The following is a 26,781-nucleotide window of genomic DNA, read 5'->3' on the forward strand; positions in this document are numbered from 1 at the left end:
TAACTGTTAGAAACTCCTGATTCCAAGCCCCTTTTGCTTCTATTGAATCAAATTAAGGCACAAAGAATATACAGCCTATATGTAGCTAGATATTGCCTAGTTGGGAAAGTTGGCAATGCGAAATGCTGTTGACTTCCAATGACCAATCCACTAATTTGTGCCTCAGTGAAGCCCTGTTCGGCTGCATGAGAAGCGGCACCAATTCTAAAACTGTGGCCCTTATACCTAGAAGGGTCTAAATTACAATGAACAAGGGCTCTAGAAAGGAAATTAACAAACATTTCCCTGGAAACTGCTTGACTCCTAGTAGAAACAAATAGTGGCCCAGGCTGATGACCTCTTATGCTTAGGTACTCCAACATTACATTAACCGGACAAAAATTCCCTAAACAAGAAATTGTCAAAGAAAAGGTAGGACGATTGTAGCTGTGTTTGTAATTACGAAAAGACAATTTAAGTGCCACAACATGTTATTTTGAATCAACAAGCTGAGTTAGCTGATCAAGCTGCAGAGGCACGGCCGGCTTATTACTCGACACAACAGTCATTTCACCAACCCTAAGGAAGGCATAAAAAGCTAAAGAGCACATGGCCAAAAAAGAGCTGCATTTTCCCTAGAGATGGCCACCACAGCAGCAGCCTGGACTAATCTGTGCAAAATAGGTAAGGTCAGAGGTAGCCGGCTGTCTAGTCGGAAACCCACCTTCCCATAACCTTTCAACATCTGGACTATAAAGTAAAAAGGCCCGACCTGGAACGATAACGGAACAAGCAAAGTTGAGAAATCCGGTGAGGGACTGGACTTCCCGCAAGGTTACCTTCTTCCTTTTAAGAAAATCTGATATAATGCCTATACACTTGTCAACTTTGTCCAGTGGTAAGCAAGCTTCCATAAAACAAGAATCGAGCTCAAGGCCTGAGCTACCAGTGGATGTGATGGACCAGGAGCAGAAGGTGGCCGTGAAGTTGAATGTGAAATTGGAGGCAGTAGAGGAGCAAGGTTGTTGGTGACCTCTTGCATAACAAGGGCCAAGATCTGGTTGACGATGACACTAGAAAGTACAGGCAAAACGTCCTGACCAGGGCCATTGTATCCAGCAAGAAGCTCTGGTTGACTGTGAGCAGGACTACTTCCATCTGACTGATCTCTGGTGGCACCTGCTTCTGAGCGCTGAACAACAGCAGTGGCAACGTGTTGGGTTGATTGAAACTTGGACAACTTAAAGGTGGCCAAAGGTGCTGCCTTTTGCTTTGTTTGTTTAGGAAGCATCTGAAAGGAAAGTGAAAAAGAAAGCCAGGAGCCCTCGAAGTACAATGAAGTTGTGCCTGGTGCATACCACAGTACACAAGGATGAAAACCCTCAAATAGAATGGGATTGAAGCCCGAGAAAAAACAAATGAGGATCAAAGCCCTCACCAAAATAAAAACGTTGATCGAAGCCCAAGTAAAATAAAAGTGAGGTTTGAAGCCCTCAAGGTAATTTCGACTTGAATAGAAGCCCAAGATAAAATAAAATTGAGGATAAAACCCCTTAAATAAAGATCAACTTGGATCGAAGCCTAAGAATTAATAAAAATTGAGGATCGAAGTCCTCAAACACACAAATGAGGATCAACGCCCTCACCATAATATAAACTTGCATCAAAGCCCAAGTAAAATAAAAAGTGAGGATCGAAGCCCTCAAAGTAACATTAACTTGGATCGAAGCCCAAGAATAAACAATAATGAGGATCGAAGCCCTCAAACTAAGATCAACTTGGATCGAAGCCCAAGAATTAATAAAAATTGAGGATCGAAGTCCTCAAAGACACAAATGAGGATCGAAGCCCCCACCATAATATAAACTTGATCGAAGCCCAAGTAAAACAAAAAGGGGGGATCGAAGCCCTCAGAGTAATATCAACTTGGATCGGAGCCCAAGAATAAACAAAAATGAGGATCGAAGCCCTAAAATAAGATCAACTTGGATCGAAGCCCAAGAATAAATAAAAAGTGTGGATCGAAGCCCTCAAAATAAGATCAACTTGGATCGAAGCCCAAGTAAAATTAAAAAGTGAGGATCGAAGCCCTCAAAATAAGATCAACTTGGATCAAAGCCTAAGAATAAATAAAAATTGAGGATCGAAGTCCTCAAACACACAAATGAGGATCAAAGCCCTTACCATAATATAAACTTGGATCGAAGCCCAAGTAAAACAAAAAGTGGGGATCGAAGCCCTCAAAGTAATAGCAACTTGAATTGCAGCCCAAGAATAAACTAAAATGAGGATCGAAGCCCTCAAACTAAGATCAACTTGGATCGAAGCCCAAGAATTAATAAAAATTGAGGATCGAAGTCCTCAAACACACAAATGAGGATCAAGGCCCTCACCGTAATAAAACTTGGATCGAAGCCCAAGTAACAATAAAAAGTGAGGATCGAAGCCCTCAAAATAAGATCAACTTGGATCGAAGCCCGAGAATAAATAAAAATTGAGGATCGAAGCCCTCAAAATAAGATCAACTTGGATCGAAGCCCAAGTAAAAATAAAAATTGAGGATCGAAGGCCTCAAAATAAGATCAACTTGGATCGAAGCCCGAGAATAAATAAAAATTGAGGATCGAAGCCCTCAAAATAAGATCAACTTGGATCGAAGCCCAAGTAAAAATAAAAAGTGAGGATCGAAGCCCTCAAAATAAGATCAACTTGGATCGAAGCCCAAGAATAAATAAAAAGTGAGGATCGAAGCCCTCAAAATAAGATCAACTTGGATCGAAGCCCAAGTAAAAATAAAAAGTGAGGATCGAAGCCCTCAAAATAAGATCAACTTGGATCGAAGCCCAAGAATAAATAAAAATTGAGGATCGAAGCCCTCAAAATAAGATCAACTTGGATCGAAGCCCAAGTAAAAATAAAAAGTGAGGATCGAAGCCCTCAAAATAAGATCAACTTGGATCGAAGCCCAAGGATAAATAAAAATTGAGGATCGAAGCCCTCAAAATAAGATCAACTTGGATCGAAGCCCAAGTAAAAATAAAAAGTGAGGATCGAAGCCCTCAAAATAAGATCAACTTGGATCGAAGCCCAAGAATAAATAAAAATTGAGGATCGAAGCCCTCAAAATAAGATCAACTTGGATCGAAGCCCAAGTAAAAATAAAAAGTGAGGATCGAAGCCCTCAAAATAAGATCAACTTGGATCGAAGCCCAAGAATAAATAAAAATTGAGGATCGAAGCCCTCAAAATAAGATCAACTTGGATCGAAGCCCAAGTAAAAATAAAAAGTGAGGATCGAAGCCCTCAAAATAAGATCAACTTGGATCGAAGCCCAAGGATAAATAAAAATTGAGGATCGAAGTCCTCAAAATAAGATCAACTTGGATCGAAGCCCAAGTAAAAATAAAAAGTGAGGATCGAAGCCCTCAAAATAAGATCAACTTGGATCGAAGCCCAAGAATAAATAAAAAGTGAGGATCGAAGCCCTCAAAATAAGATCAACTTGGATCGAAGCCCAAGTAAAAATAAAACGTGAGGATCGAAGCCCTCAAAATAAGATCAACTTGGATCGAAGCCCAAGAATAAATAAAAATTGAGGATCGAAGCCCTCAAAATAAGATCAACTTGGATCGAAGCCCAAGAATAAATAACAATTGAGGATCGAGGCCCTCAAAATAAGATCAACTTGGATCGAAGCCCAAGTAAAATTAAAAAGTGAGGATCGAAGCCCTCAAAATAAGATCAACTTGGATCAAAGCCTAAGAATAAATAAAAATTGAGGATCGAAGTCCTCAAACACACAAATGAGGATCAAAGCCCTCACCATAATATAAACTTGGATCGAAGCCCAAGTAAAACAAAAAGTGGGGATCGAAGCCCTGAAAGTAATATCAACTTGGATCGAAACCCAAGAATAAACAAAAATGAGGATCGAAGCCCTCAAACTAAGATCAACTTGGATCGAAGCCCAAGAATTAATAAAAATCGAGGATCGAAGTCCTCAAATACACAAATGAGGATCGAAGCCCTCACCATAATATAAACTTGGATCAAAGCCCAAGAATAAAGTCCTCAAATTAAAATTATCTTACGTCGAAACCCAAGAATTAACAACAGGTGGGGATCAAAGTCCTCAAAATAAAATAACCTTGGATCGAAGCCCAAGAACAATAACAATTGAAGGAGCAAAGCCGTTTCCACAGCATAAACTAGGACCAAATCCTTCAACATTACATAAACTAGTATTGAGGCCCTAGAAAAAAATAAACACTTGTTGAAGCCCAAACACTTAAAAACAAAGAGGGGATCTCAAACAATAAAAGGAGTCAATCTTGGCGCCGCAGAAGCGTGACCCACATAAAATAACTTAAAACAAAGGGATAAACAGGCATTTAAATAAAAACAGGGAAGGTAATGGCTAATTAAAAGGTCAAACAAAAGACAAAGCCTGTAAAATGGCGGCACGATAACTACGATACAAACGATACTGTCCTAAACGATTAACGTGAACCCCATCGGCTAACAATAACTTTCCAGCCTTATTATAAAAACCCTAGTGAAACCAACAAAAAACGTAAGGAAGGGGCGCTAAAAGTGAACGAACTAATTCATTGCAGATGGCCACCTTGTCGTTGAAAGCACATGGCGAACGACGCGGGATGACATGACAAGCAAATATCGCTTTTACCGAAAAGCGATCGTGCAGTAAACGAACCAAAACTTCGATGGAAGCACCTATAAGCGAGTGCTCCTCAGTAGAAAGATCATTGGTACCGATTTCTAGGATAACTATATCCAGGAGTAAGCGAGAAACAATAACAAGATCGTAAGACCAAAGCTTAGGGACATTGCAGCCGCCATGCCCAGACAAGCTAACGCGTGCACGGCTTGCAAGATTAAAATCAACGAAAGAGTGACCCCAAACCAAAACCCGGGGCAAGTCGGAAGACATTACAGCGGAGAAAAGACAAGGAAAACAAAATATGTTACCTTTCAACGTCCTTTCGCATTAAAGTAGCGAAAAACTTTCGACGTCCTTTCACACTGAAGTAGCGAGGCAGAATGAGACATAACTCCGGGTCCCCACGCGATTTACAATGCGCTCTATAGGGGGTACAAAGGAATGCCCCCAACCACTCAACCTGTCCTGAATCGATAATTACTCATTTTTGTCTAAAATTCATATTAATTGAATGAATAACACAACTTCTCGGGTAGGGACATAAAAACTCTATTTGTAAACAAATATTTCATTTACCAAAATCGTTAAACGGATGCGAGAGTTTAGTAAACGGATAAGAAAAGCGTTTAAACGCTTGTGCGACCCGTTTAAACGGACGTTAAACGGCTATAAACGGATTTTTCCGTTAAACGGTAAAGCGTTAGTGTCTGTTTTCGCTTTCCAGGTCACATATGGTTTGACCAAGCTTGAGTTCACCTTTTCCGTGTTCGAAGAAATTTACCAGAAGCAGCAGGATGAATTACGTTTGGCCATCGCTGGAATAAGCAAAGAGTACGAACTTTCGGAGTTAGTGTCTCACCTTGAGGTCTCAACAGACACATGGTTTCGCTGGTCAACCGAAGAAAGGGAGAAGTAGGTCCCGGACATGAATAAAATGTCAGTGGAAGACGCACTGGGTAGGAAATCCATTCGTGAACCTGATGTACCAAAACAGTTACCAGCGAAAGAATTCACCGAGTTGTCCATAGATGTAGCCCAATTTCTGGAGCAAAATATGGGATACAAGTTGGTCACAGCAAGGCATGTCGCGGAAAACGCCCTACTTTTAGTAAACCACCCACTTGCCATCCAGGAGCAACCAACCTTGCAACCGGCCAATAACAAATTTGAAGTCGCTGCAATACACGCCAAGAACGGTAGAGTACAGTGTACCGTTAACACAAATTTCGTGTCGTGCAATTGTCCCAGCTACAAATTTGACTATATTTGCAAGCATTCCATTGCTGTCGCTCAGTTAAAAGGGTGCCTAGAAATGCACTTAAAATATGTTCACAAGAAATCAAGGGCAAGGTTCCCCAAAACCGCTCTGGCAGAAGCCAATGTGGACAAGCAGCGCGCAGGGAAGAAAGGAGGCAGAAATAAATCTAAGTTTCGCCCCTTGAAACAACAAAGCGCACCAACTGAAGTTCCCCAAGGAAGCAGCAATGGTGTCTATACAGAATTACACCACAACGACAATCCTTTCATTGTCCGCATTCTTCCTGAAGAGGCAAAGAAGTGCAAAAGCTACAATGTGGACTTCTGTCACCGCCAAAGACACCTCCCGTTTGATTTGGTTCTGCAGCACAAAGAAAGGTGGTATTTTCCGTAAATGGGGATTGGAAAAACAAAGTTCCGTCAAACAAAGAAGGATCAAGATTTTATCACGCCAACCTTCAGAAATGTCTCAAACCCAGGTTTCCGTACATCTCGTCGCAGTATATACACATTCCAGAGGAAACGCTCCCAAAGCTGCACGAATCACACAAGGGACTTCTCAGGAGGGAGTTTCAAATGGACATATCATAGAGATTGAGAATTGATAAACAAAGGAGTAGCAAATGAGCTCTATTACATGCCTCAACGAGATGAACACTGAGAAATTGGACAAGGCATTTCGCCAATGTAATTCATTAATTTAACTTTAGTGACAAGGCATTATGGACCCCTTGTCCTTTGGGCCTATATATGAAACATTGTTTGTATCTCACTGTTCCTCTCGTCACTGAAATTCACGATGAATACTTTAAGGAAAACCTGAGGACTAATAGTTTTAAGTGTGTGAGCTTCATCGGCGTCTTTTTCACCATGATTTAATTAAGAGCTGTTCAAACAGTTAAAGGCGGACATTTCGCCAGATTAGACCTTCACTTTGTAGTGCTTAGAGAGTTTCATGTTCTTGTTGTGTTTGTTGTTGTTGTTTCCTAAGTTTGTCACAGTAGTGAAGAACTGTCGATTTTGTGCGAATGGTACTTTTCAAAGCCACTGTTTAAATCTACTACTTACTTTAATTGAATCTAACTATTGTATGTTGCACGTTCCAGTTTTTGGCATTCAGTGAGGCGCTTTCCATAAGTCTAGATGGATGTCATCGTCTCATTAGAAAGAGGTGAACAAAGGGTCACAACCTCCCGAATGTGTCAAATTTTTCCGTTTCAAATGGTTTGAACGGAGATCGCTGAAAGCGCCCCATTTGGAAATCATATGCATGTTAATGTTATTTTTGAAATTTAAGAGTAGTTTTGTTAGCAAAGGTTAATCATAATTTTACATTTTATACTACAGATAAAACTAAGTCTTGATTGTCAGCGATTTCGTACCTTATATTTAACGAATCTGTTTATGTTTCTAGTTTGTACACTCTTGGCTTGCCTAATTACAACTCGTGTTGTAATTATTCCAAAACTACATTGCTCGTGTATTCGACCGTGTTGGATACAGTTGAGCTACGTGCATACCACAGCACAGACCAAATTGTTATACATTTTTGATCCTTTTTACATAAACTCAATGTTTCAGCCTGAGGTATGTTCTTAACATGTTCTTAACTTTTAGTCCCTTTTCAGCCTCAACTTTCTTATAAAAGAAAAAGAGTGTTACTTTAATGAAGGATCAAATTTTCTTTTTAATTAGAATTTGCCTTCTGAGGTATTTTCTCAGGGATGCGCGTTTTTCACCAACAGGACACCTACCATGATGATAGCATTACGATTTCTAAGGGGGGAAAAAGTGCACTAGGAGACTTCTTTAACACAACTGTCTCAGCGGCGGGTTCCACTGGTAACTTAGAATCGGCGGTAAAAACCTCGTGAACATCGTAAAGTGACATTCTGATTTTCAAAAAAAAAAAAACAAACACCTGGCAATTTCAATGGATTCGACGTGGACATATCGAGCAGACAGGACGACATGTGCAAGAAGACAATTGGAAATTCGCACTACTAAAATACCTGAATTAATGTGGATAACTTTCGTGAGTTCTAATTGGTCCATGGTTTCCAAGGTAATCGTTAACCAATGGAATCTCATGAAATTTACCAAACGATCCTAGAAATTTTTGTATATCGAACACGAGTATTGTCAACCCACTCCTTCCCCTCCCAGGATTTGTAATGATACCTAATTTCCCCTAAATCGCAGTTTAATACAAATGCTGTCTTGTGTATATCAATACTGACAAAGGCACTTGAAAGAATTTGTCTGTAGGTCTTCCGCTAAACTCCACTGAGCTGAGGTGAAAGGGTCTTCGTTTTCGACGAGGGGTCTTCATTTTCGATGAGGGGGTCTTAGGTCTTCGGTTTTGGGGTCCTCGTTTTCGAAACATCCCTGGTTACCCGTACAGTTTCGGATCGAATTCAAAATATTACTACTTGTTTTCAAAGTGTTAAATGGTATCGCTCCACGTTATATCTGTGATCTCATCAGGAAAAAGGCATCAATCAGAAGCTCTTTGAGATCTAATGACCTCACTTTGTTAGAGGTGCCTCGAACCAAATGTAAGACTTTTGGTGATCGAGCATTCGCTTTTGCTGGTCCATCCAAGTGGAATAAGCTTCCTCTGGCAATTAGGACTGCCAAAAACTTAAATACTTTCAAGAAACACTTGAAGACATTTTTGTTTAAAAAAGCATATGACTTCTGATTATTCTTTACTTTGTTTATTTTATTTCTTACTTTTTGTTTGATTGATTATTCTTAAATTTTATATTTTATTGATTTTAACTAAATTTTTCATTTTTATATTGTAAGCGCTTTTGAATGTTATATAAAAAGCGCTATATAAATTGATTATTATTATTATTAATATCAACAATTCAGAAAGAATACAATAAACGGCAACTTTTTAAAACTTTTACACAAAATGCAGTTGTTACAATTATTCATCACCTTTCGAGGGCTCCACCTGGAGTCCCTTGGCTACAAGGGTCTCCCTGCTTCCTTTTGGGAGTAAATTCATGGTTCTGGAGGGCACGTTAATGGTGTTGAATGCAAACTTTTGGTCATATTCTTTCAAGCGATTGGTCAGGTAATGTAGGTATACATTTCCTGTATACTTCACTATTTTTTCTGACTTATCGGTTCTTTCACGAACCCCTACACTCTTAATCATCACTTTATCTGAAGTGTTAAATGCTACCCTGCACTGCTCAAACCTCGTAACTGATTTAGGACAGAGCTTGGTGTCATCTTTGTGTACAAGATCGTACTGTTTGCCAGACATTCTGTCCGGGTTCAGGATATCCCCTTCAGTCGATAAGCAACTGGGCTGGTTCACCTGTGAAAGAGAGGAGGAAATTTACAACAAAAAGATTCCTGAAATAATCCACAGAGATGCATGATTGCCCTTGCTTGTAGAGTAAAGGCAGGTCAGCTCATAAACTTCACCTTCAGGAACGTAACATTGCGTGTACATTTTGGCTTCCTTAACTTTCACATACCACGCACCATTTTCGTTCTTATGGGCAGTAGTGGAACCCGATACATTGTACGTAACACTGCTTTGCATTACCCTAGGAAATGTAGGCACCGTTTTAGTCAACTGCTGCAGAGGAGATAGGGATTTCTCGCATATTTAGTGTAAAGATCTTATTCTCTCGTATTGCGAAGGGCTTGTGCTTAAGTTGCAACTCTTCTGGGTTTTGCAAGAGGATGTTGAGGATTGTCAGGTGACCAGCATCGTCTTTACCAGATGAGACAAGCTTCCCTTTTTTTCTGAAGTAAAAGAAAGAAATTGTCGTGTCAATGTCTTAAATATATTGTAGATTATAACATAATGATGTTTGAAACAAATACAATTTTAAATAGTGTTTCTTCAATTACTTTTTTTGTAATTGCTGAGACTCTCGGGCGCTCACTGTTTAATTTTCAGTGTCAATAGGAGGACAGACACAAGGCGGCGGATGGCTTAATTCAGTTTGGGTTCAACCTGTGAAGGGATGAACGTCAAAGTTTGATATGAACTTAAGGAATGAAATCATTTTATTTTGCCGTGTTAAAAGTACTACGAGCTTACTCAAATCGTGCGTACGTGACAGCTTGGAAGATCAATTTTGCCTGTTCTAGTTGTAGCCGAGGTGTTCTTCTCAAATGTCTCCCAAGAAGTCTCAAGTGACATTTCAGAGCTGGACTGTTTTGATGTATTGAAAGTTCACGACAATTTCTCAAGTTCTTTTAAAGTTGCCTTGCGGCCAGAACAGGTTGCGTTGATTTTATCAGCAAGGCTCTCATGGAACATTGCTCTTGACCAACAAGCACGCGAGAATCCTTTCAGTTATATGAACATTTACAATTGTCAGAGTTTAAATACTCTGTGACATCTCGTCTTATAATAATATTTTAAGGCTCATTACCTGACTTCAGCAGTTGACGATAAGTTGCTTACTCCATCAGGACATAAATTCTCATCATTCTCATCATCAATCTTCACCTGTAGTTTTAATGGTAACATGGCCGCTTTTAATACAAATATTTTTTGGCATCTAATCCATGTTAGGCCACCAGACAGTTATTTACTAGAGTTTCCTTGCGGTTAACAGTTATTTACTGCAGTTTGCTTCCCACTAGCATTTATATTAAAGGTGGGGGGACTTATAGAATATTTTGCCGGTTTTACTTGCAATGTAAAAAGAATTCAAAAGGCTCTTATCAAAGAACAACATTTTAATAACAGCATTTTGCATAGTGTGCGCTAATGAAAAATTAACTGATACATTACGCTCTATGCATGACAGTAGTGTCACGCTTTCCATAACATGGACTATATGTTGGCATACCATGAAGCATTTGGTATTTTTTTAACAGTGGGACCCCAATATAACAATATGCCAAGGGAGCACTGAAATTATATTGTTATATCGAGACTCCCGTCATGACAATGTTGCCATAAAATAACCCAAAATATCGTTATATTGAGGTAAATTAACATGTACCTTTTTTTACCACATATTGTTAAATTAAACATGTAATGAGTAAACATTTGAAATTGCGACTGTAATCCTATTTACTTTTTGCTAGTTGCGCGTTCATTGTTTTTCTTTTTTTAACAGACCCTTGTTCATTATTAAAGTGCTCTTCAAGTTTGGTTTGCCTCGTTTGTTTCATTTGCAATCTTGAAAACGCATCCTCCATTGCTGAAAGAGAGGAAAGGAATTCTCTCTCCCATTTGCCCAAATCGTTCAACGTAATAAGAAATTCTCTTATTCTTGGCTTGCATGTGACGTATCTGTATTTTCCATATTTGGGTATCCGCCATGTTGGGGTTCCACCAGGGGTAAAATTTACATGTGTTTATTATGCATATATGCCATCGCTGTGTACTATACGATGAAAATGGAAAATGAACGCATCCCCTCGCTTGATGAGCTTTGTAGTAAGAAATTGTCGAAGTATTGTGCTAAACTTAACAACAGCGTAAAATGAAGATACGTGGAAAAAATCGCTGAAATTGGAGTCGATCCGGTCACCATTCCGGATGAACAGTTTGACACGGAGTGCCTTCCACCTGTCGAAGCTATGGATTTGCTTAGCTACTTAGTGTTGGAAACAAGTTTCTACACGAAAGAGCAGTTCAAACCATACAAGACTTTGGAAGCCTACAACTTTGTGGTTTCAGGATTTTTATCAGGCATTCAAGGCTGTGTTGTCGCTGGAAAGCACATTGTTGTAGGAAAAGTGAGACATTCACAAAGAATGAATGACCCTTTGATCTCTGTGTGGGTTGTTGCCGAAAAAGGCGGAACAGTCAAATCAGCCCACTGTTTAGGGTGCAAAGCAGGGCTCTCGGAAACGTGCTCGCATGTTGCAAGTGCGTTGTTTTATATTGAGGCATGGACGAGGATTCGTGGTAAGTTGGCCTGTAACCAAGTTAAATGTACGTGGTTGTAGCCATTATTTGTAAGAGATGTCCCATATGCAAAAATGCGCGACATAAATTTGACCTCTGCCAGAAAACTTAAAGTGGATTTGGATGAAAAAATCGATAGCTTAGGAGAGGCTCAGGCAACATCCTTCACCGGCAGCAGAAGAGAATTAACAGTGCAAGTTCTGACGGAGACTGAAATGAACATCCTTTATGAAAGTCTAGACAAATCAAAAATTAAACCAGTGGCTTTGAGTCTTATCAAGCCCTACTCTGACCAGTTTGTGTCAGAAAGCAGCAGTATCCAAACAATCCCAGACCTTTGACAATGACAATTTAAACCTCACATACCCTGATTTACTAAAGAAATGCTTTAATGTAGAAATTTGCTTGTCAAGTAAAGACATTCCACAAATTGAGAGAGATACACAGAGCCAGGCAAATGGGAGTGCATTTTTTTTTTTACATAAAGCGGGTCGTATTGGTGCGTCAATGAGAGGAGCAGTCTGCCGGACAAACCCAGCACAGCCATGACAATCACTGATCAAGACAATCTGCTATCCAAATTTATTTAAAGTAAACACAAAAGCAGTGATTCATGGGTGCAAACAAAAGCTGATGCCATTAAAGCCTATGAAGAAGAAGTGAAAAACAGTCATGATGACTTTAAACTCTCGCAGTGTGGCTTAGTTATCAACCAAGAGTACCCTTGGATTCATGCCACTCCAGACTTCTTAGTATCTTGCTTCTGCTGTGGACTGGGGTGTGGAGAGGTCAAATGTCCTATTTGTATTGACCGATGTGGCTTAGACAGTTATGTTTTGAGGAAGAATGCTTGCCTGGAAAAGGCGGCCGGTAATTTCTAGCTGAAACGAAACCACACCTACTTTTTTCAAGGTCAACAACACCTTTTGACATTACCTGAACGGAAGTACAATGATTTTGTTGTTTATGCTTTTGACAGTTCTCACCGTGCAACAATTATCAAAGAGAGATTTTACCCTGGCCATGGTCACTGGAAGGAGGTTTTGCCAAAACTTACCACTTTCTGGAGAACATGTATTTTGCCTGAAATTTTAGGCAGAGGGTACACGAGAAAGTGTGACATTTCTGATGAGATACCAAAAGCAGGTGTTGGAGTTTGTTTCTGCAGAATGCCATCATGTGGAAACCCCCACTGCCCATTTGTTGAATTTCATCCCTCGTGTTTAGCAATCTCAACCCTGCTACCAAGGGTGTGGTACTTCCCACACTGCTGCAGGCTATCACAGTTTAAGCGGTCGAAAAAAGGAAAAGAGAAATCTCCAGAAATAATGGCTAAGGCTTTATCTCTCAACAGTATTTGTATTTGCCAAGCAGTGCCACAGCAATCTGACAAATTACTTGAGTGCCACAGCGATGATTGCCAGAGTGGAAAATTTTTTCACTTGACCTGCCTTGGTTAAAAGAAATTGCCCAACAACAGCAAGACAACTGGAAATGCTCCCATTGCAAAACAAAACATGCAAAGCCATTTCATACCAGCATCACAGTTCCAGGGACATCTCAGGAAACCCCAGTTGCACCTGCCACTTGTTCTTCTCAATCTCATGATGATAAACCTGCGTCCTATGAACTTGACAATGCACAAAAATCTAATGACAGTGAAGAGGAAAGTGCTGATGACATCGAGGTTACTATGGTTACAACTAGTGAATCTGAACGATATCGTCCACTATGGGTGGTTTGATGGTGCAATTATCCGCAGTACACAGGTACTTTTGCAGAAAATTAACCCTTTCATTGAAGGTTTTCAGCGTCCTACATTAGGTCCAGTGCGAAATTTTAATGTAGTTTCTGGTGAATTTGTGCAGTTATTGCATACAGGACACAATCACTGGGTTTGCGTCAGCTCAATAGGATGCCTTCCTGGAACTGTCAGACTTTTTGACAGTCTTTATCATGACATCATCTCACAAGAACTTGAAGATCAGGTCAAAGACTTAGTATTAGCAGAGAGCTTCCAGAAACTCGAGTTTGCACCCTGCCAAGAGCAAAGAAATGGAAGTGACTGTGGGTTTTTTGCTATTGCTTTTGCGACAAGTCTTGTATTTGGATCCAATCCACAAAACCTGAATTTTGACATTACAAAAATTCGCCCACATTAAGTGGCCTGTCTTCAAGCTGGTCTGATGTCTCAGTTTCCATCGTCTTAAATTTTAGTGCCTTACAAGAACCCTTGCAATAATTGCAGCATTAAATTTTTTTTAGCTACCTGGACAGCTATCTCACATTGTAAACTAAATAATTTTTGAGACACACCAAAAACCGTCAGGTGTAATTGATATTTATTTACAAAATAAACTGTTTCAACCAATTGGCCACCAGTTAGGTTTGACAAATTAAAATACTTCCCTTTCATTGCTTTACAAATCGTAATCCCCTTAACCCTTCACTTCCAATATCTGAAATTCAATTCTCCTTACTGATGACCATACAAATCTTTGTTCTCTGTTCCTGGGAATTTGGTGTAACATAAAGACACTTCCTCATAGTTAATAATTTTCCAAATTCTCATAACCTGTCTCCTTGACAGAGTAGTAAAATCGTTAGCAGAATTTATTTGCTAGTCATTCCTGGGAGTGAAAGGTTTGTTATAAGTAATAATTTTTCTAATGTAGGCATACGATAAAGAACTTCAACCTAATGGCTTAAAAGATTGCTTATATTTTTTCCGGCCTTAGCAGTATAGGCAAAAGTTGCGAAGGTACCAAATAAATCATTTTGGATGATCGCATTTCTATCTCATGACCTTGTTTTTTAAATAAGAAAATAATTATAATTTATTGCAACGAGAAAATTGACACTGATCGCTAATGGACCTTAGCAGCCATTAAGGGATATAAATCTAGTGGTAAACATTTAACTACCTTAATTCTTTTTTGTACAGTTATTAATGATCAATGATGTGGATATCTTTACAAATAAACAAACTGTTTAACGGGTCATCTCTCATTTGTCTTTTTTTTCCCTTTTCGAAATATAATTAATTAAAACTGGCTTTTTTGGTTTTACAAGTTGTATTTTCAAATAAATGAATGAACTGGGAATTACATGACAGGATGAACTTCTTATTGTTATAATGAATAAATTTCAACTTCTGGGGTTTAACATATAAAATAGCTTTACAACGACTCCTGGTCAATTTGTATTTTCAAATAAATCAACTGGGAATTACACGACAGGAGAAACCTCTCATTGTTATAATGAATAAATTTCTTTCAATTTCTTGGGTTTAACAAATAAAATAGCTTTACAAAAGCACATTGTTACCTTTGGGAGGGGGGGGAGGGCACTCAATATATCTTTAGCTGGGGAGGTACGGCTCAGTCACTCATCTCCCAATTTTTCATAACCAGCTTTAGTCATTATACCCTGTCTCAGACAAGAATGAAACTATTCATAAAATCTGTTTACAGCAAAGAATATGGACATCCAATCTGTCCTCTGCAAGTCGGAGTTGCTTGTGGGTCAAATGTCTGGTGGTGTTTCAAAACTAATTTTCATTCTTTAATCTCCTCATTGAACCTCTTAGAATCCCATCTAATTTCAGGCGAAAAAAAAAAACATATTCAAATTGGCCACACAACCCCATAAGGGACTTCCCCCAGGTGGTGGTACACACATTTACAACATTTTAAAATTAAACCAAAAAATTTCGAAACAGCATGGTTTACATAAGTACCATGGAGTCCCAGTTTTGTAAATCCTCTATTTTTTAAAGCTTCTGATAACTTGGACCCGGAGTCATTTCCTCTCTTAAACTATTTTTAACCATTGATTTGAACTCTCTGATTTCTCAAACCAATTTACACCAGCCTTGGAGGTTAAAAAAATTGGGATTCCATTGTATTTTGCACAGATTAATCTAATCAAATGGGACAATAGGGCCGCATAGATTGACAAGTCCAGAGCAAACTCTGAGTATGCGGTCGATCATAGGTACCTGGATCTCAGGATTTCCAGTTAAATTACAGGTTAAAAAATCTACTGACAAGGTATTCTCAAGAATGGTGTATTTCCTGCGTAAAAGTCCTATAACTCGTTCAACGTGGATCCTAACATGTGCGATCCCCCTTGTTCTTTCAACGTCAACAGGGTCCAGTTGTTCTTTTCCTTTAGTGAATGCTGGAATTACGAGTTTTGCTTGTTTAAGGGCAACACCATCGTGAGCAGTGAATCCCCTGTCTGCCATAACTAGATCCATAGGAAGCAAGTTGTTGAGCAGCCCACAATTTTCCGTGAGATACTTGTCTGAGGTGCGTCCCTCCCAGGCTTCTGAGACAAAGGAGATGCATCCTTGAGGGGTTATGCCGATGAAGACCTTGACTGTGTTGTGGTGTTTGTATGAGCTGAATGTTTGTGCTCTAGCCAGAAGGTTGGTCAGTTTTACACAAAAAACTTCAAAACAGTCAATAATGACGGTTGTCTTATTTCCAAACGAAAACTTAAAACACTGGGGCATGGTCCTCCAAAGTTCCTCCCTCTCTGGCTACCTGATCAGTGGGGACAACCGCACATCCATGATGACCAGCCAGTGTGCAAATGTCCTTGATACTGTGGACATAGAGACACCAAATCGGTAGGCCAAGTCTTGGTGTGGAACATTGAGTCTCAATTTCGTCAGTACCATAACCATCTCTTGAAATAAAGAGAGGGATTGTGTTCTTCGTTTGACATGGGGTGCAACATGATTAAAACTGGCTTCCAGTACTTCATATGTTGGCAAACCAGTGTAGAAAGACACTTTCCAGTTATCCTCTTTGAAATAATTTTTGTCAAAAGGCTTGCTAGTCACTGACTCAGCAAACAAGTAATCAAACTTTTCTGTTTGAGTTAAGGCATCACTTCGTGGACAGTCCTTGATGGAAAGAGATTCCACGGAGCGATATAAATAATCGAAAGCTTCTGTTTGAGTAGAGCATGTGCTGTGTGTTACTAGCTCATTGGGATCTGATTCTTGCTGGCCTGTAGGTTGCAAGTCTAAGTTCTCCACTTGGACTTGTTCTGAACTGGTACTTGCACTTTCAATCTCAGCAGCAAAATCAGCAAGGGGAACTCCAGGCTCATTTAATTTCTGCTGCTTCATTTAACGTTCTTGTTCCTGTTGTTCCGCTTGACGTTTTCACCTTTCCTTTGACCTTTCCGCTCGAGTCTCTCGTGATTGGGCTTGATGTTGTTCACTTTGCGTCACCGTTTTGTCATGGCCTAAATTGAGAGTCGGAACCCAGTCAACATTGTAACGATCCCACAAAGGAGCTGCAGTTCCAGAATGGAAATGTTGGTCGTAAACTTTATTGCTGTTCAAGATTTTATCCGCAAGATCAGCACGGCTTATTGCAGAGATCCACAATCGCCGTTGCTCGATACTCAATTCTTCAACTTCTGGGCCTTGATTTGTAATAATAGCAGGAACTCGATACCATCGGACTCCCTTACCTCGACCAGTCTTTTTAGAACAGCCAACCATCAGGCACATAGGCATTTTGAGGCAGCAGAATTAGAGAAAATCGCGTTTAGGTTCATGAGTTGGTGACTACGTGGTCAACACACTGGCCGCCATATTGGTTTTGGAACCCCAACATGGCGGATGAAAATGGCAAGTTGTACCGGAAGTCATGTGAGTGCAACCCAAGAATTGCTTTGACGGCTTCAGTAGCTTGCACAGGAGTCTAGGGGCGTAGGTTAAATCACTGATATATCATGAACAGAAATCCTGGCGATGTATACATTTTGTCACACCAAGGAGTCCAAAATACTAAAACTGAAAGAACTATTAAATGACAAGGAAGATAAAGAGGCATCGCAAACTAAAAGCTGTTGACAGAAACGTTACAGATTACTGTGCTCAATTACTGTAATGCTATTGTATTAAATTCAATGTTTTTGTTTTAATTGTAACTGTGTACTGATACTGTAATATCATTATATTGGGGACGATTTTATGCTCGGTGCACAAAAACTCATCATTATATCAGGAATATTGTTTTATCAAAGATCGTTATATTGGGGTTCTGTCCCATACATTTTACTGTAACTTTTGCCAGGATATAGCATATCAATCGTCATGTCAGGGATATCATTATGTTGAGGAACGTTATATCAGGGTTCCACTGCATATAAATAGAACAGCGAGGTTGGTAAGATCCCAGCCCCAAGGTAAGCATTACCAGTCCTCCTCTTATACTTGTGCTTTCGAATTACCTTAGATGAAGTCAGGAATTTCATTTTAGGAAGCTCTGTGTCGCTTGACTCACTTCCGTCTAAAAGTATGCTAATGACTTCTAAACATACAGCAAAGGAGAAAGGAAAGTCAAATTTGAGAAAACTCGATCTACCGGTTTAGTACAAATCAACAACATCGATAACTTTTGGAAAACAGTCAGAAGACTGGCAACATTTTCAACAAGTTTAGGAACTGTCAAAATCTCCTTTCAAAATACTGAATACTTCAGTAGAAGCAATTACAAGCACTGAAGCAGGCAAATTAGGCTACTTATGCTAAAATGAGATCTGTTCATATCTGAAGTAAGTTTGAAGTATATTTAAGGTCTACTCAGAACGCTAACTGGCCTGCATGCCTCTTTTTTTCCCTCAGGCACTCTTCCATACAGGCAAACCTTTGAGCTTGTAGCAATACATGGAGTTTTCATGTATGTGTCGCAGGCATTTGTGTGTTATCACTATTATCATGCTGATAATTTCATATATGCGTGCCGGTGTTTTCGTTAATTGTGAGCGTGTGAAAAGAGAAATTTTTGGAAACAGGTATTAGCGCATGGAAACTGAGTCAGAACATCACAGGCAACGCTACGTTGTCTCTACGTTACCAGATCAAACCGCCATGAATATAAATTTCTACTTTTTCTTCTCATTTACATTGGAATAACTGTTAAGTTGTAACATAGGGACTGATACTACTTGGTAACTAAATGTAGTAACATACCTTTTGGATCTTGGCATTGGCGTAACATGTTGTTTTGATATAAATTTAACACAACACTGAAAACACCTGTAAAACAATGAAAAAGAAATGTAGCACTCTAGACAGTTATTTCTTTACCAGTGTAAAGCATAGATCAACTTGCTTTATTTTTTCAAAAGAGGGCACACTAACTAATGTTGCAACCTAAGGGCCTGTTTACAAGGAGAGAGGGTTACCCTAGCAAGCAGGTTACCCTAGCACTAACACATTTCCTCTTTTTTTTTTTTTTCAGGGTTACCTGTGAAATTTTGCTTGTAAACCCGGGCTATCTTTTACCCTCCTGCTACAGTTAACCTGCTTGCGAGGGTAACCCTCCCTCCTTGTAAACAGGCCCTTATTGGTTCTAAGTGGGGTCCGTTTTTTTCCTATCTCTGACCATGGTCACAGTAACGGGGGGAAACAGCGCAGGTGTAATTGTCATGTTCCTCAATTTTTGTGAGTGAACTAGCGGTAATGGTCAACCTTCGCCCTTTTTTCACTTCCATGGAGGATTAATCAACGCAAATTTGTCTCTATCACTTTTAAATGGCAAGAAAAGTAACTGTACGTCAATTCAGTTCAGTAATTTGAAGTTGTAAGAGTCTGTTTGGTTGTTTGTAGCTCGGCGCTGTAATGGCGCGTAATCATGTGTTTTTCTCACCGCACAATTTTTAGCGAAAAAAAAGTCAATTGCAGTCAAGTTTACTTTTCTGATCATTGCTGTATTTAAGAGAATTACTGCGGAATACACGTCACAGATTTCCTCGCTTACTGCTACTCAAAAAATGGTGGAAAAGTATAATTTTGAGTGATTTGCAACAACTGACATAAATTGTTTTTGTAGGGAAATTTTGCACCGGAAAAACAATTTTGGAGAACTTAACTGGTGAACTAGATGCAACTAACATAAAGTAATTCGAAAAAAATCTGTTCTTTTTATCTTCTATGTGTGTCTTTGTCTAGTATCTGAGTCACTCCCTCGCTCACTCGTTAGATTTTTTATGAAGGTTTGTAGACGGCACGTAAGCCCATGCGATAACAGAGTTGCGTAAACAAACCACACTAAAGCGAATTTTTTTTTGGTCGGTCCAAAAGACCCCAAAATATTGGCACTGACCAATTTTTTTTCGGGTTCGTTTTCCCGTTAAGCCATACGACAAGGCTAAATTCTTGTGTAAACACCAATAAAACGCTTTTGTAAACAATGTAAAGGCATATTTGTGCATCAATTTCCTTAAATAAACACGCAGTCAACAAGTTAAATAAATTTTTGAATGGTACGAAGGCCGAGAAGGGACTTCGGACTTCAGACTTCAGAGTTCAGACTTAAGACTGGTGCCTAGGTTTTAGTGGTAGTCAGGTTAGGCACCAGACTCCTGAATTTCCGCTTCAATACTCAGTGATAGACTCAAAAGTATTAGACATGGATGAGGAGGTAGGAAATTAAAATGCTATTTTTATTTGCATACAGTGCTAGGAAGGAGTGTACACTTGCATTGGTGGACTTTTATGAATTCAACAAAGCGTTGAGGAGAGGTGTTGTGTTTCGTTAACACTCCATACTGCCTTTTTGAATTGACTTAATTGTCTTATCGATCTTAGATTGTGTTTCGGAGAATTCCATGCCTTAGCAGATACATAAGCAGTAGATCTGAAACTAATTGACGCCTTTAACCAGTCTGATGTGTACTGTAGACGTTCGCCTTTGCGCAATGTGTATTGTAGATGAATGGCAGTAGGCAGTTATTCGGTTAGATTTGGTCTATAACTTTTGTGTGACTGATTTAGACTGAATGAAGACTTGCATGACAGCAAATTTGTATAAACCGTTCTCTTACAGCTGGCTACCTTTCTTAAAGAAAACAGCTTAGCCAAGTTAAAGCCCATTTTTGAACAACACAAGGTGGGTACAATGAAACTGTGCAGCATCCCATTATTTTGCCACCTACCATTATTTAAGTTAAACATCAAACTGACACCAAAAACAACTCGTTTTAATACTAGAGAATACTGGACGTTTTCCAGAACGAGATTTAAATGAGGGCCCCCTATACTTTTTCCGTGACGTGTGAATGGCCATTTTTGCTTTGAGTGAAGCGTGAATGAAAATTTATTTTTTCTGTGATTCGTGAATCTATATTTTTCAATCCTCGGGAAACTGGTTTTCCATTTTTTTGTGATCCGTGAAGTATGCGTTAACTTACGCCTGATTTGTGAACCACCAGTTTTTGCGGGAATAAATTTTCCTGTCCTTGATCTAATGGCTGAAGCATTCATTAATGAGCTGAAAGATATCAACCTAGTTGTTCATTCATTGGTCCCCGAGAGATTCAAATTTACAGAAGACAACAAAGTGGGTGCTTATCCACACCCAGTTGATGTTACCAATGCTGGAAATGGAGTACTGTTCATGTTAGTTTTTTACTCCTACAAGCAAACAAAGTAGGCTTGTTCAGCTGCAGCTGCATAATCCAGTGAGGAGAGAAGTTGTCACTGAAAAGCTCTTGGGTGCTCAGTCACTTTGTGCTTGCAATGGCTTTGTATTTGTGTACACTGCCGATGGCATTGTTGTTGCCGAGCACACCCAGCAAAGAGCGATCAAGGTCCAGTCACTTAAGAAACCAGAACTTATTGCTGAGCTAACAAAAAGGGGAATCAACGCTACGGGAAATGTGAAGGATCTCAGAGAAAGGTTAAATGCACAATTTCTGCAACTGAAAACGAGGTACGCTTCTGAGCAGAAATGCGACAATGTCCTTCATTTGAATAAGGATGTGGTTGTTTTTGATGTAATATGTTCTGCATCAGATGAAGTGTTGTTAGCAAACTGCAACACACAAGAACAGATTTACCAGATTTCAGTCGGGAAGGATGGTGTTGCACTAACTGGCAGTGTCACAGAGCTAGTTGCCTACCCTGAAAGGCACAGAGAAAGTGAGCGGCATGACTGTTAGCAATGGACACTTTTACTTTTCCTCAGAAGGGCCTAAAGGAGGGCTTTTCCAGTTCAGTTTTGTTCTAGTGTTACGTCGTGCCTCGTGACAGCTTCAGAACAATGTAAGGTGCACGGGGTTGTTACATTTAATGAGGGAATAGCATTCTCTGACCCAAAAGCACACCAAATCAAGCACTACAACAAGAAGGAACGGGCAAAGGACGTGCCGAATTTGCAAACTTCATGCAACCTACTGTAATTTGTTCCGAGTTTGATTGCATGTTGTGTGTTTGTGACTCATAACTCGGAGAGATTTCTATTGTTACTGGATTGCGAATTTCTTTCTGTTATTGGAAAGTTGTACTGTTGTTTTGGTGTCCACAAGAAACACCAAGTGGTAACACCATTGGGAGCTGACAAATATGAAGAAACACTGATGTCCGTTGCAAGTTACATCAAGCACTCAGTTGATAAAGTTAGGGAGGTCACAGAAAACCAAAAGAAAATATCATCAGAAAAGTCATCGGCATTGAAGCAAAAAAACAACACCCCCAAACAAATATTGCCTTTCATAACACAGTATCAACTGTCAACGGCCCAACCTCATGTTTAAATGGGAAAATGGCACTTAATACAAAACCAACCTATGAGAAATCTTCAAAGAGCCACCACTAATTTCCTTTAAGAAAGGAAAATCTCTAAATGACATGCTTGTCAGAGCAAAAAATTAAGGAGGATACACTTAAAAAATGTTTCTATTGTTAGAAGTCGTGCAGGCCTGTCACCCCTACCTATCACCTACTATTCCGTTACTGTCACCACTGCCAGCTATATAAATGAGCGATGTGCATCAGGATTTCATGAGAGAATGAGCAAGAAATAATGGGACTGAGACTGTGCGGCAAAGAACTGTAAGACAGGTGACTACGAAATACAAATCAGGCACACTTCTGTTGAACATGTGTCAGACTGAAGAACCGGCAAATTGGAGAGAAACTACAGTTTGATGGGGCAAGTGAGAAAAGGGAAGAAGCAATTGAAGGTGACAAGTAGTGATGAAAGTGGTACTGACCCGGACAGTGATCTGAGTGATGATGAACTGACAAGACGAAGCTTGTCTTTTTTGAGAACCACTCGCTCAGGATACAGTAGCGGATAGTCATCCTAGGCTCTACTACAAAGTTTTTTCAATTATCCAAGCCACAAAAGATCTAGACATCGACGAGAACAGGTGAAGCAACTAAGGACAACCATAAAGAAAGGATGGCCGGAAAAAAGATCAGACCTTCCCAAACCCCCTCTACCCCTACTACGACATGAGAGACCCCCTGACTGCACGAGCTGGTATTCAAGGGAGAATGTCTCGTGGTACCTGGCAGTCTTGCAAGGAACTCATGCGAACCACACACAGCTCACATATCCGCATCGAAGGGTGCAACGCCCGCGACGCCCTCTACCAGCCCTCTCCAGCGCGCGACGCCCTCTACTGGCCTTGCATAGCGATGGAGTTGAGGGAATACGTTTCAAAGTGTCACACTTATCACACCGCCCGAAGCAGACCAAAGAACTGCTGCCACAACATGAGGTTACAGACCGACCCTGGTCTAAAGTCGCAGCCGACCTTTGCGAGCTGGACAACCGCACACTGCTTTTCATCGTCGACTACTACAGTAATTTCATGGAAGTTGCTCGTCTAAGCTTGGTAACCTCTCGCAGTGTCATCAAAGAAATGAAAGCTACGTTAGTAAGATATGGCATCGTCACTGATAACTTTCCTCAGTTTGCATCCGCAGAATTCGCTGGTTTGTGAAATCGAGGATGTTCCAGCATATCACGTCCTTGTCCTACCACCTTCAGTCCAATGGGAAAGCGGAAAACGCAGTCAAAACAGTGAAGCGTCTCTTCACCAAATGCCATGAGTCAGGTCAGTAAGAATTACCACTGCTGCTCGACTGGCGAAACACGCCAACAGAAGGAGTTGGGGCAAGCCCCGCTCAGTGCCTAATAGGCTGTCGCTGTAAAACACTGCTACCTGTGGCTGATACGCTTTTGGAGCCACGATATTCCAACAATGGGGAGATGCGTGCTCTTGTGGGCCAGAAGGAACGATAGCGTTCTTACTATGGCAAGCACACCAAACCGCTTCAGCCCATTCACCAAGGCAACACCGTGCGTACAAGACTTGCAGGGCAGAGAACGTGGAGTCCAGGCACCTGCATAGGCCAGGTTGGTCCTCGCAGCTACGAGGTAAAAGTTGGGAGAGTTAGTAAACGGGCAGAACTGTCGCCAACTGGTTCGTTCCAATGAACCTCCCATTCCAGACACCCCCGAGATGGTACCTTCGACATCGGAACTGGAACAAGCCGAACTGCCCACCTAATCCCCCAACAGCCCTGTGCCTCAGCAACAACCACCCCCCTCAAAGTCTTCGTAGATCACACCGTATACAGAGACCACCCGTCTGCTTAAATGACTTTGTTCCTAGCTGAACCTATGAATCTGATATTCAATGACTTTGAAATATTAGGCGTGATTCTTTTGCATACTTCAGTACTGGTGTTGTTTCTTTTTATTTCATTTTTTCTTTGTAAGAGAGAAGATGTTATGAAACTGCTTATCTCCAAACCGCAACCGCGTGTTTGCTATAGAAAGATAATCAACCAGTGGGCGTTTCATACCAGAAATAGGTTTTTGGTTCCTTAGCGTGATCCACACAATCTCAAGTTCAGTCCCTGTAATTCTTTATTGAGTTAAGGGGGCAATTTACCTAAATTTAAATGAAATTTAAAGAGGTTTTAAGAAGGGATAGAAGTAAGAAAATGATTTTTGGAACACCAACAGACAGTTGATACCCACGCAAGAGCACCCCGGGTTGTTAGTGGACTAACTTGGTATCCGTCAATTAATTATTAAATACAAATTCTAATTTTAAAACTTCACTAAATCTTCAATATTTCTTATTTCTCTTAATTTAACCAATCCTTCTAAAAAAAACTACTCCTCCCAAATACATCCAAAAATCACCCCAAAATTCACAAAATACCCCACAACACAGATTCACGGGATAATGATAGGGTTTTTGGATTGCTTGAAACGTGAATGAGAAATTGCCATTAAAGCCATGTCAAGTGGCAGAAAAATGGCGTTTAGGTTAATTGCCCCCTTAAGACGAACATTTTAAAGAACATCGGTGATGCAATCGACATCAACCTAAAAGATGTAAAGAAATCCATGAGTTCAAGACTTCTGCCAGAGTTGTGAATAAAAACAATAATTTTATGACATTAAAGGACGAAAACAAGCTTCGCACCAAAACGAGGCCGTGCCTTGTGCACTTCTAAGAAAATGTGTCCCACATGGGAGAGAAAGACGCTGTGGCGTCTTATATAATGTTTTCAGCATCATCAGGTTTTCGGAGCTCCCTCGGCGGGTGGTCCGGTGAGGGTGGGACTCTGCAGAGACTGCGCCCAGTAACTCTACCCCAATGAGGGGGGTAGGGGGAGCAGAGACGGGGGAGCATTTTGCTCAAATTATTTTTCATTTTTTTTATTGTTATATTAACATGTTAAAAGGCGCGTTTTAACTCGCATCCACTTCAGATGGATGTATCTGGCACTGTAAATTCGATGTTAATGTTTAGAAAGCTATGTTCTTGTCCCCCTTTATGGGGGCAATTTACCTAAATTTGAATGAAATTTAAAGAGGTTTTAAGAAGGGATAGAAGAAAGAAAATGATTTTTGGAACACCAACAGACAGTTGATACCCATGCAAGAGCACCCCGGGTTGTTAGTGGACTAACTTGGTATCCGTCTATTAATTATTAAATACAAATTCTAATTTTAAAACTTCACTAAATCTTCAATATTTCTTATTTCTCTTAATTTAACCAATCCTTCTAAAAAAAACTACTCCTCCCAAATATATCCAAAAATCACCCCAAAATTCACAAAATACCCTACAACACAGATTCACGGGATAATGATAGGGTTTTTGGATTGCTTGAAACGTGAATGAGAAATTGCCATTAAAGCTATGTCAAGTGGCAGAAAAATGGCGTTTAGGTAAATTGCCCCCTTAAGACCTCAATAAATCTAATTCAATAGCAACAAGCCTACCGTCTTGTTCTTACAAGGCAAAATGGCGAACAAACACGGTGAGAAGTTACTGACACAAGGCACAAAATTGGCGTTAGTTCAGTGTACACGTAATGTCTTGTCACACTTGGCCTTTGCTCTCAGGGCATTTGTGGTGCAATGCTTTGAATTGCACATCAAAACGTATAGTCAACAACTCTCTTACAGTGAGAATTCAGAAATTGGGCAACCCAATCACTCATTCTTTGATCCTCAATCCTCAATATCTGATAACCGCGAATGCAAGCCAATTTTCTAACGATCTTTACACGACTGCAGTGGTTGCGCAGATCAGCCATTGTACTTCAGTTATCATCATTGAAATTTCATTTTCTCTGTACTGGACATTTGATGTACTTTTTTAAACAAACCTTGCACGTACTTGCCAAAAGATATTTCCCACAGCCTTTCTCTTATTTAAGTTTTTAATTTATTTTCCAAACATTTAAACACGATTTATTCACTGCGTTGTACTGCCAAAGGGTCATTGTGTGAAATCAGTCAGAAAAACAAAAACGTTGATGCACAGAAAAACTTGAACAAGTTTTGAAGGAATTCAGGTTTCGATTTGGTATCGCGCTCGCTGCATTTATCTTCTATTTCAAGTTTGCCTTTTCAGCTCCTTTTATTAGACACCAATATTAGTGCTGATTCTGTACGCTGATTTTTCTTTGGATTGAATTACCCGATTGCTGAACTTTACATGTAAACGGTAGTAGGACAATGATAGAAAGGGTGTTGCCTTTTGCTCTGGGTGCGCAAAAATTGGTATCCACATTAAACCACTCTTCCAGGGATGCGTGGTTAATAAATTTCAATATGATCTGTGCAAAGTAGATTATTTTGGGTACACAATCCGACATTTATCCAAT

At 40.0% G+C, this 26,781-nt stretch overlaps 3 pseudogenes; 1 reads left to right on the forward strand and 2 right to left on the reverse strand.

The window, feature by feature from the left end:
• Positions 1 to 96: 96 nt before the first annotated feature.
• Positions 97 to 811, reverse strand: LOC146473128 (uncharacterized; annotated as a pseudogene).
• A 10,372-nt stretch (positions 812 to 11,183) lies between these two features.
• Positions 11,184 to 14,780, forward strand: LOC146473129 (uncharacterized; annotated as a pseudogene).
• A 128-nt stretch (positions 14,781 to 14,908) lies between these two features.
• On the reverse strand, positions 14,909 to 16,997 carry LOC146473130 (uncharacterized; annotated as a pseudogene).
• Between the last annotated feature and the right edge of the window lie 9,784 nt (positions 16,998 to 26,781).

This window comes from Pavona decussata, unplaced genomic scaffold (genome assembly GCF_977016875.1).
Source record: "Pavona decussata unplaced genomic scaffold, jaPavDecu1.1 SCAFFOLD_95, whole genome shotgun sequence".
Lineage (NCBI taxonomy): Eukaryota > Metazoa > Cnidaria > Anthozoa > Scleractinia > Agariciidae > Pavona > Pavona decussata.